The sequence below is a fragment of the Artemia franciscana genome, chromosome 17 (assembly GCF_032884065.1).
Source record: "Artemia franciscana chromosome 17, ASM3288406v1, whole genome shotgun sequence".
Lineage (NCBI taxonomy): Eukaryota > Metazoa > Arthropoda > Branchiopoda > Anostraca > Artemiidae > Artemia > Artemia franciscana.
The window spans coordinates 12057581-12069453 of record NC_088879.1 but is presented as its reverse complement, the minus strand read 5'-3'; the positions used below and the strand labels follow the sequence as shown (position 1 = coordinate 12069453).

General features: G+C 34.6%; 1 protein-coding gene across 2 annotated transcripts in view; it reads left to right on the top strand.

Annotated features, from left to right (window-relative positions):
- The window catches only part of LOC136037858 (uncharacterized), a 75929-nt gene that overhangs the window by 10563 nt on the left and 53493 nt on the right, over positions 1-11873 (top strand). The window lies entirely within an intron of this gene.

The window sequence follows — 11873 nt, the reverse complement described above, 5'->3', positions numbered from 1 at the left end:
GTAGACTTTAACTGTTTAAAGGTGAATCTCCTGTAACACTTAATGGGATAGACGTTTTTGAGAGGGCCAACGAGTATTTGAAGTTTGGGGTTTCACTGTCGCGATACGATATAGAGCATGAAGAGGGGAAACTGAAAGAAAAAAGGGGTATTATATTCAGTAAGGGTTCCGTCCATTGAATAAGTGAGACACTTGGTACAGCTTCTTTACGAGCCTGCCAGTGAACCTGATGCAGTTAGATACTGCATCAGGTCATCGCAATTAAATTAAACAATTTAATTGTTTACCAGTAATAGTTTCTACCGGTCTCCATGCACAATTCCAACAATGATTTGAAAGTCATATCACCAGCGTTGGCACGTTTGCAACAAGGTGAAGTTGTATATTACGCATTATTTAATCACTTAAGTAATCCAATTTTATTGGAAGGCAGTAACTTTTTGGGGGGTAGCACTCTTATAACATCGGACCAAAATGATCTGAGAAGTTGCTGCTCTGACAATCCAAATGAAAAACAAACGAAAATTGTAATACATACTTGAACAAAATCCGTTTTTAGCTTCCTATATTTTTTCCACAAATCCCTTAGTCAACTAATTCAAGTTCAGAAAAACGACAATTTTAATACCTTCACCCTCCTCAAAAAGCACTTCCCAGGTGGTGAAATCAATGACTTTTGAATGTATTAGGGCAAATACCAGCATGAGTACTACAACTCCATCTCGAGGCTACGTGAGGAAAAATTGCTGCCCATAGAAGGGTTTTATGATTCACTTCACGATCGTTAATGCACAACTACTGACTAAGAATTTGCAAAAATAAAATGTTCGGACCAAAGGAGGGTGTAAAAATAGGGAAGGATTATAGTAAAATATATCAGGCAACTGATGAATTGACATTGTTGGATATTATCTGTAAAAATACGAATAAAATCGACGATGAGTTTGTGTTGGATTGGGGGCATTATTTTTTAACTCCTAACATGGTGATAGATTCATTTCTTAAAAACAGCGATGAAAAATAGGTATGATTACCGACGTGGATCAGCGCTTATTAGTAGAGAGATCCATGTGAGGAGGGTATATTTTTCCTGGGGATCGTGTCTTGGATACCGATCCGACTGACCAATGCACCGCTGAAAAGTCCAATGCGGTTTTCTTGGATATGAACTCCCTTTATCCATCGGCAATGTCTCACTTTCTTTGTCGCATGGGTAATACAAATGGCTGGATAATCCTTCTGCTCCAAATCTTCCCAATATTTACACTGTTGATGAGAATGGACCACAAGGATGGCCTTTCGAAATTGATCGTGAAATACAGGTGGAACTTCATGTCTAGAGAAATTACTTTTTTTCCCTTGCATAAAAAGACCGGTGCCTTGAGATCTATTGATTCCCTCGAACTTATCTATGGTAGAGGATGGGGGTATGCACTGGACATCTTCAAAACAAAAGCTTATTGCCGACCTTCATCCGAAACAGAATATTGTTGTACATAACGTTCTTTTGCAGTGAATGCTGGGCAATGGTTTCAAAGGCAGAAACATTCACAGAGCCTACCAGTTTGATCAAAAGCCATACATGAATACATTTAGTGACATTTTTGTCAGTAAGCCACCTGAGGCAAAACGAAGGCTGAAAAGAAATCTTTAAGTTTATTTTAAATTCAGCCTTTGGTAAGATGTGTGAGTGTTCGAACAATAGGAGTTGTTGTGACGTTGTAATTGACCCAAAAGAATGTACCCAAATCACTTCCGATCTGTACTTTACTTCTTTCACGATCATAGACTCCAATATGGTCCTTGTACATGGAAAAAAAGAAGCGGGGTATTAAGTAAAAACACTGCCACTTGCAGTACTATATTAAAAACTTCAAAAAACGTAAAATAGAATTTTATTACAATGTGTGTAATCTCCAATGGTCTGGGAGGGAAAAGATCAAGTTGATTATGGGAATATGGATTTATTATTGTATAAAAACCAAGACTGATAATTTATTAGACAATTTGGAAAATCTTACGCACATTAGCTCTCAAGTGGACTGCAATAACTGGGACGAGACCATTTACCCGTAGCTAGTGAAATGCCAGGCCCTAAATAAGTTGTTATTTTTTTAATCTGAGACGGGGAGCGACTTGATATCCAAAGGTATTTTGACAGATTCAAAGATTTACTGTATGGAGACACCCAATGAAGATATCAAACAAGTCTTCAAAGGGTCGCCTTCACACTATGTAAAGGAAAATTTCGACACGAGTGTTTATAGGAACTGTGTAGAAAACAATTTAGTTCCAACAGCGATGGCAATGGTCATTCACTCTTTAAAACTTAGAAACTATACAGTTCAAGTAGAGGAAAGAGCCATGTTGGCCACATCGAACGAAGTTTATGTGCACACAGACCGTCTGAGCGTACCACCACAAGGTCACTACATTACTTCAGATCGAGACGTATTTGTAGTCAGACGGTGACTTGGTCGGAAGAAAGCTGAATAGTTCGTTAAGGGGTCTGTTTTTTCTATCCCAAAAGTCAGTCTCCAGATGAGCAATGTGCGTTCTATAATTGTTTTCTGGTGTTTTTAAAATTACTGGTTTTTATAGCAGTTTTTTAGTGTTGTTATATGTTTTATTTATTTTTGCGCAAAGCGGAACCAATGTTTTAAAAAGTCCTTAGTACTATGCTATTGTTTTACCAGGGATATAATCGCCACGCCGCAGCAGTACCTTCCAGCCACCAGATATAAATTCATACATGGGCCAGACGTGTCTCATAATATAGAACCCCAAGGTTGATTATTGATGATTTAGCTGAATCCATTGAAGAATGGTCTCAGAAGATGTTACAGGCATTCACGGTCCAATCTCATAATAACAATTTCCATAACTGTTTTTCTTCATAATCTCTTTCGTCAGAGCAAATGTATGAGAATACTTGCTTGAATTGTACTATCTATATCATCTATAGGGTTCTTTGTGATTCACGTTCTCTTATAACTTTAAACTAGCAAATATATCCCAGTGAGCCAAACTTTTTACTCTCGGCTTACAATCGAGCTACTAATTAACCTTATGGTAACATTCTATTGGATCTCAATTAAAACATACCCGAGTATTTACGCATAGTCATGGATATTTTTGACAATAAAATTACTGTATATCTATCCGTGAATGGTAAAAAAGGTCATTAGTCACCTTCATGACACTGAAAAAGCTACATGAAAACAAACATTTATTTCCATCGTTGTTAATCTAAAACCACGACTTAGGAAAGCTATACTCAAACAAGGCATTGACAATGAATTCATTTACCTCCTTATCAGAGCTTTTAAATTGAACTGAAGGCAATGTTCAACTGACAGAAGGTATTAGGCAACAGAGAAAACAACATAGGTCACTTGTACCTGTCCCAGCCAGCAAAACGAAAGGAAACGATTTTAAAAGAAAATGGCTTGTTCAAGCGGTTGGTATTTTCTTTTCATACTGCCGATAATCGCAGGACTTGTAAACACTATTCTCTAGAATTGGCTATACCTTATAATTTGACACCAATTGAATTTGCTCTTTCACCAAAAGAGTAATCTGAAGATGAACTTTATAAATTTATTAGCAATGAAACAATTGTAGATCATTAAAAATTCATTTTGCTTCAAAATTTCCTTCGGCATGTTGGTAGGCATAAGTCTTATCTTGAAAGACCGCTGAAAGTAAATGTCATTGATTAACCTCCAAATTCAGAAAGTTCTGAAACTTTGAAAGTACCAAAACAAAAAAGATTTATCTAAAGTTTCATCAAGTGTTGTAGACTTAATGCCTCATTCGTATCGTGAGCAAAGTAAAAGATTCTTAACTTATCTGGCTTAAGATGAACAGGTTCAAATTGATGAAAATAAGAATAAAATTTAACCCACGGCAAGAGTTACAATTTGATTGATTTGGTATAAGATTTGATTGCAAAACGTTAAAGACTTGAATCGTTTGATAGTTATTTGTATAAATTCTTAGAGTCATCAAATTTTCAAAAAGTCTTATTGGGAATAAATATATTTTAAATCGATTAAGGGAGTATGGAGAAATATCAAAAGATATATCGTTTTCAGAAAGGAAGCGAAGTGGGGATGATGATTTAAAGGGTATTAAACAAAAGCGTTTTTCCACCAAATTTAGTATGCAAAAGGTGTATTTTTGAATCTATCTTTGAACAAGATTCTTATAGAAAAATTCAAGCAGATCGGTGAAGTGTATTTGTTAATCAACATGTAAAAAAATAGCTTTATGGAAATGTAATACAATACCCTATCATAGTCATAGTCCGATAAAGGCAACATTGGCTGAACGTTGGATAAGAACAATTTGACTTTCAATTTGAAGATGTTGTACATTGAAAAATACTGCTACTTAATTCAAGATTTAGATAGAATCATGTTCATTTATAATCAACATCTTTATTGATCCCTGTTCGATCATAATCCTCTTCATTATAGTTAGTCACAGTATCAATATATTTACATTTTCTCAAACAATATTCCAATGAAAAATTTGTTAAAAGAAAGTCTTAAGATGGTGACACTGTTCAAATCAATCAAAAAAGTAATATTTTTGTAAAAGAGTATTAAATCAACTTTTTCAAGTGTCAAAAGTCTTAGACACTAAGCCTGCAACGTATCGTCTACTTGTAGCGATGAACGATGACGAGATTCTTGGTGGTTTTTACGATTATAAATAGTAAAAAATAATGAAACGTATCTAATTGAAAAGACATTGAAGAATTTAACTCACAAGGGTAAGAAACAATTGCTTGTTCATTGGCTAGGATACTACTCTGGTTTTGATTCTTGAATTGCCACTGAAGATGTTCACCATGTTGAATGATTTTATGTGATATTCATGTCCTATGTCTCTAACCCCCTCTATGAAGAATTTACTAAAATAAGTGATCTTTTAACAAAACTCTCCTCAGCCATCAAATTTGAGGGCGAGCATAAGGTTGCTCTTATTGATTGTATGCTATCCTGAGATAGGATCGTACATATGATATAAAAGTAATACCAAACGATTGGACAGTGTGTGACCAGGAAGAGGAATGGATAGTATCACTTAACTGATATACACCCACATCTCAGCTTTAAATACAAGGAATATGGTAGTATGGCTGATTTTTGCCCTGCTATCAATAGAAAACCTCGCTTATAAAAATGGTATCTTTACATTTAACTTTACATTAGCTCTCCCATTGAGAATGAAGTAATTCATCTCAATGATAATTTGAGAGATATTCTTTGTTTTAAAACGGAATGCATCAGACTAAGACGGTATTAACGGAATTAAAGACGGTAAAAGTGCCGGAAGCATCAGGGATATGGAACATATTATTTTCGCGGACTAACACCTCGGCTTCTCTTCCGACAATTGTATATTTCTTTACGCGTCCTTTGTAGAGACATCGTGAGTCAGTAATACCAATGTCTCCCTCTTGAACCAAAAATCGTCCATGAATAAATTCACCACTACAATATAAAGCACCTTCAATATATTCCAGTCAACAAAGCGTATTTGATGTTATGCAAGATAAGATTTAGAAGTGAATTGGGCGATCCTCTAGCAACCACAAAAGGTCTGGTTGGGATTACACGTCATATTTGACCAATTCAGTGAAGTGGTCAATTGAAAAAATACTTTTGTTTGTCCTGATATGTATTGCTGTGTTGTTACACTTAGACCACGGCAATTGGGTCATGAAGTGGACTATTACATGGGCCATACGTCCATTTCTGGCCAAGGTCCTGGTAATTGGTTTGCTAAGTTGTTTCGCTCTGCATTACCCCTGGCTACAAAATATATTGCATCGGTTGCCGCAGATTTTGCGTCCTCTACGTAACATGATTTGGTTACAGGGAAGGATTTTGCAGAAAGAATTATACAAATCTCAGATTCGGCATGCGGCCCTCAGCAATTGAAAGCAAGTCATAGCGGTAAAGATTTAAAAATTGTGAAAAACATCATGTGAATCATCAATCTCAACTCAGGCCAGAAGCGTAAAACATTGCTATTGGCAAAGAAGAATCCAAAAGTAAAAATTATTAGATCGAAAAGGATTTCTTTTCCTAGAGATGGCATATCTATCACATAAAGAATTTCATCTTTCACATAACTCAGCTTTAAATCTTTTCAATGTGGAAAATGTTGATTTGAGGGTAAAACATCGTTACTATGAACAATTTTATACGCAACAACCTCTCTCTGAGAACATACATTTTCAAATTTATACCAGTGAAGATTATTTCATAGATTTGAATTCCACATTTATAGATTTGCTCGTCAGTGGCAAAAACTCTACCCATAAAAAATCAAGTGAAGTCGATGGGCTATTTTATGAAAATTTTGCACTGCACAATTAGTTTAGACGAATTAGTATCCACATAAATGGATCGTTGGTGTGAACAGGCAAATATCTTTCAAATTATGCAAGTTATATACAATTCTTATTAAATAATCCAATGTTCTATAAGCAATTGAGAGGCATGGCTAGTGGTTATGAATGTAAAACTGACACTGACACTACCAATATACACTTACCTCCCTAGGTAAGGATTGATATAAGGCTACAACTTGCTGCGTCCAATTTTATTTTGCGAAAAGTAGTTGGGCATTGCTCTCGATGTGACAGTCTCTCTCACCTCGCAATACTTCAAGTACAAAAGCAACAAATTATTGATTGCTTTGGCAATTAAAAAATTAAGAGCAGTGGAAATAATATCAGATTACTCGGTCCTCATAGGATCACGAAATATCGACATATTGCTACTGGTAGACGCACCTACTGATTCTTCATTTATTAATGGTGAAATTCCTTCAAACTTGCTTTGGATTTTATAAAAAATTCTAGTACCATTAAATCATGGACAAATTCTCCCCATAAATTTGAAATTTTTGGTCTTTCATCTCCTGTATGTAAAGTAAATGGAATTCCACTCTACAATTTATCCTTTGATAAATCTTACAGGACCTTATATGAATTGGCAACGCAGTCCCTAGATCATGATTCGAACCGAAGAAATGTTTGCAAGAACTAATGGTATCATTGTATTGGATTTGTCTGGTACTCAAGATATGACTACTGTCCGAACGGGAAAAGTACGTTTAGAGTATAGGTTTAAAGAACAATTGGGAGATAGTATTGTATTAATTTCGCCAAATAAATGTTAAATCTATTACGAAATTTCCCCTCATGATGGCTTCCTATTAGACGTGGCACCATAAACACAAATCAAATAATCAATGTACTCAATTTGGATTCCTACATGTCCAAATTCAAATCTTAAGGCATGCCCCCAGATATCCTCGACTATATTCAAAGCTTTAACAATACCCTTAACATTGTTAATAGCATTCCATTAATTTTAAAGATGGGACATTGGCTATGCATCTTTCAAAACCGTAGAATACTGAATTTTTGATCCTCATGACCAATCATATTCGTTCGATGTGCATCACATTAAAAACTTTCTTCAGCAAATTGGAAAATCTATTACTCCAAATTGGAAGCAAGAAATTGGAAGAAGCAAATTGGATCGAACAAAAGCTTTGATGTTTCATGCACTTTTATATTTTAGTTTTCGATTTTCTTAGCATTTTAGTTTTCGAACTTCTTAGCATTTATGGTGATGATCCTCGATTTTCAAGCTTAAGATACTCTTTTCTGCCTGTATAATATAAATTTTAGTGCCCGAAGAGTGAAATGCTTTACAAATTTTGTAAATTTGTTTATTCATAAGACCTATATGTACGGAAGTCTGGCCTCTTTAATTTCTTCTTCCACGTAAAGGTATTCATCGGAAACGATAAGTGGCGGCAGCTCGTCAGGATTCAACTTGTATTCATCTTAACATGCAAAGTCAAGGTCGCACTTTCTACAATATAATAAAACTAAATTTTTATTACATTTTTCCGTAAAGTCAATAATACTATTTTGATTAATATTATAAAATTCACGTATTTCAAATTGCTGATTTGAAGCGACATCCCACACAAAATTCTTATATGAAGAATCACTTTCTGTAACAGCCAAATAAAATTCAGTAGGTTTATAATCACAGTAGCCTGTATCTTCAAAGAGATGTCGTAAAAACCAGGCTATCTTATTATTCCAACAATTGAAGCGTAGAGTAGGTTCTTCTTCCAAAAGCGATTCAAAGTCACGACGATACCGGTCTCTTAAAAATAAGCAGAGATCACTTTTAGGGTTTTTTTCAATGATGCCACGGTAAATATTTTCCCATTGACCACATGTATCATAATGACAATTGAAGCATAGGAAAACTCTAGTATGAGAATCGAGAATGTTTTCAAGATAGGAATACTGTTTTCAATTTACACGGTGTATCCTCTGTGCAATTTACATGGATTGCATAATCAATTTACAGATCTAAAATGTTTTCTTTATTTTGACTGTCTCACTTTCGAAAATGAATTTCCCAAAGTGGGGGAAATGAATTTCTTCTAGGAAAAGAAGCAATCGAGTTGCGTCACAAAACTTGTTTAAACGGGATTTTTGACTTATTTCTTGTTGCCTTGCAAAAGGGATGTCTAAGTAGTGGTTAAAAGCAAAGCTTCAATATCATTTTGTTTTGTTTCAATTAATATATCAATAAATTGATTAAACGCCTTGGGGTCACGACACATAAGTCACAGACAAATTTCAAAGATGGAAGTTCATTTCTCATTATATTGTCAATCATTCTCTTAGTGAAGATTTCCTATAGTTTTCTCTTTGTCCACTTTATTCATATTTAATCATGACACTCTTAGTACGAAATATAGACTAACAATAGAACTCACTAGCGACAAACTTGCTCTTTTTATAGATTGATTCAGATCGCTGTCTTCAATATGTTTCACTAATACATTATACTTAGAGATGCGCCAACTAACGATTTACGCTTGGTTGGAAAAATTAATTATGAGATATTTCATACACTTAAATGGTTGGCTCCAATGTAAAGATCGATATAGAGCTACAACTTTCTCCGTCCAATTTTATTTTTCGAAAATTAGTTGGTATTACACGCAACGTGACAGTCTCATCCACCTAAACAACACTTCATGTACGAAAACAATGAGTTTTGAGTTCCATTGCCTTTGCATTTGCAAAATTAAGAGCTAGTGGCAAATAATATCAAATTGCTCGCTCCTCATGCAATCATGAATCAACGACAATTTGTTACGGTTACACGTAGCTACGCTGATTCGCCAATTGTCAATGGTGAAATTCCTTCAAAACTCCCTTTGGCTTTTGCAAAAGGTTCTATTACCGTTGGATTATGGACAAACTCTTTACAAAAATTTGAAATGTCTGGTCTTTCATCTCTTTTATGTGCTATAAATAAAATTCAACTCTAAAATTTATTCTTTTTTATTTTATAAAAATAAAAAAAATTTAATTTTTAATCATAAAATTAATTATAATTTTATTATAATTAACTTTAATTATAAATATCATTCATTGGCCCACCATATACATTATGCGCGCACTACATTAAAAACTTTCTTAATCAAAGTGTAATAACTATTATTCAAAATCGGAAGCGAGCATAAGATTTATCAACCAAAAGTTTTGGTTCTCATGCGCTACTATACCTTGTTTTTCGAAGACGTGGACATACTTACAGTGTATTTTTTTGCATTTAGGGTGACAATGCGAGGTTGAACGACTTTCTAATTGAAAATACCCTTCCCTAGCTGTATAATATAAATCGTAGTGTCCTAAGAGTGAGATGCTTCAAAAATATTTGTAAACTTGTTTATTATCACAACTTTTATGCATAAAACTCTCAGTCCTTCATATTTCTTCTTCCACGTATAGTTAATCATCTGAAACGATAAGTGGCGGTTGCTCGTCAGGATTCTACTTGTATTCATCCTGGCGAGCAAAGTCCGGGTGACAATTTCTACAACATAATGTAACTTCATTTTTGTTATATCTCTTTATTAAGTCAATAATACTATTCTGATTCGTATTATAAAATTCATTTGTTGGTCGAATTCCCATTATAGTATGCAGTTTGCTTATTTGAAGCAATGTCGCACACAAAATTCTCTTATGAAGAATCTCTCTGTGCAACAGCCAAATAAAACTCAGTAATCTTAGAGTCGGTATCTTCACAGCGATGTCTTAAAAACTAGACTCTCCTATTATTCCTGCAATTGAAACTTGGACCAGGTCCTTCTTCCCAAAACAATTTTAAACCACGACGACCCCAGTCTCTTGAATCCTTTTTCAGAGACTCATTTCTCATTATATCGTTAAGCCTTCTTTGAGAAAATATTTTCCTTGGAAGAGATAAATCTAGAAAATCATTATCTAGAATCAAACATTTTTCCGAAGTCACTGGATTCTGTAGTTTTTTTTGTTTCTAAAATCCAGTCGTTTTTAATCCTTACATTCTCACCACCGATTACAGACTAACGATAGATCTCACTAGTAGCAAACTCACTCCTTTCTTATAGATTGATCCAGATCGCTATCTTCACTATAATTCGCTAATGCATTTAATCTGTTTTGTAATCTCTGCATATGCATTATATTCATCTTTGCTGCAAATCTTGCCAGTTCTTCTGACTTGTCTGTTCTTCTGACTTGAATTTGCTTAATGATATAACATATCGCGTAAACACCTCGTCCCATTCTAGGGGTAGCCGGCAACTCCTCGTAGTTTCTACTGCAGCATTAGGCGCTCTAGGTTGCATTACGCTATTAATAGCGCTTTGAATATCCAATAGAGTAAAAGCATCCATTACTAGAGAATAATATCCTTGATTTTGAACTATTTTTCAATACTGAAGCAACTCACACAAGATTGCGTGACCCTCGCCTGTAAATAATGGTCCCTGATCAATTTTTTTTACAGCCTGGACGTCCCCACTTGACTAACAGACTCTAACATGTCCTATTACACAGCACCCAAGGAGATTCTGAAGTAAAGTAGCCCTGAAGGTTTTTTTAGACAATCGAAACCCTATTATGTAGCAAACAAACCCTATGACGTAATATCATAAAAATCCTGATTTAGTGAATCCTGAAGGTTTTCCCTGTACCATTATGTTTTTTTAAGAAAATTGTCACCTGCTTCTCAATGAAAACACTTCCCTAAGATGTAACAAGTAAACCCTATTACGTAGCTGTACTACACATGTACGCTATAGTATTATATCAGACCCAGGTGTGCGCAATACTGTCTTGAGTGACTAAGATAATTTTTAAACCACATTGGCCTGCCATAATATAAAGGAAAAAAAGATCAAAAATGGCGTTTTTAAAGACCAAATGAAAATACTGACGAAAACACAAAAAGCGAATATTTCGAGAAAACAACCACCAGTACTGCAGTTGTTCGTTAATATCCATCGATGACAGTTTGTATTTGTTTGGATTTTGTGCAAATCATGGATATTGGCAAATAACTCACTTTATTATTGTTAGGTATTTGATTTTAATTCTTTTAATTTTTGATCTTCCATTTAATCTTTTGGTGTTTTTTTCTCGTTGGTTTTGTTTTACTTTCTGCGTTTGTTTTTTGGTTTTCGCTTTCTCCTTTATCATTTTGCTTTTTTTCGTGTTGAAAAAGAGGCAGTTGTTCTCTCGAAATATACGTTTATTGCGTTTTCTTCAGTATTTTCATTTGCCTTTGAAAACGCCCATTTTTGATCGTTTTCTTTCTTTATGGCTTGAGTGACTAGTAGGTCTAATAGTTTCCCCCTATCTGGTCGTTTAAATAGATTGAGGCATCACTACTACTGTAATTTATTCGTAATTTAATCTGTATTTAAGGGTGTGTATTCGTTCATGATTTGTCTAGTGTTACATTTCCTTCATCAGC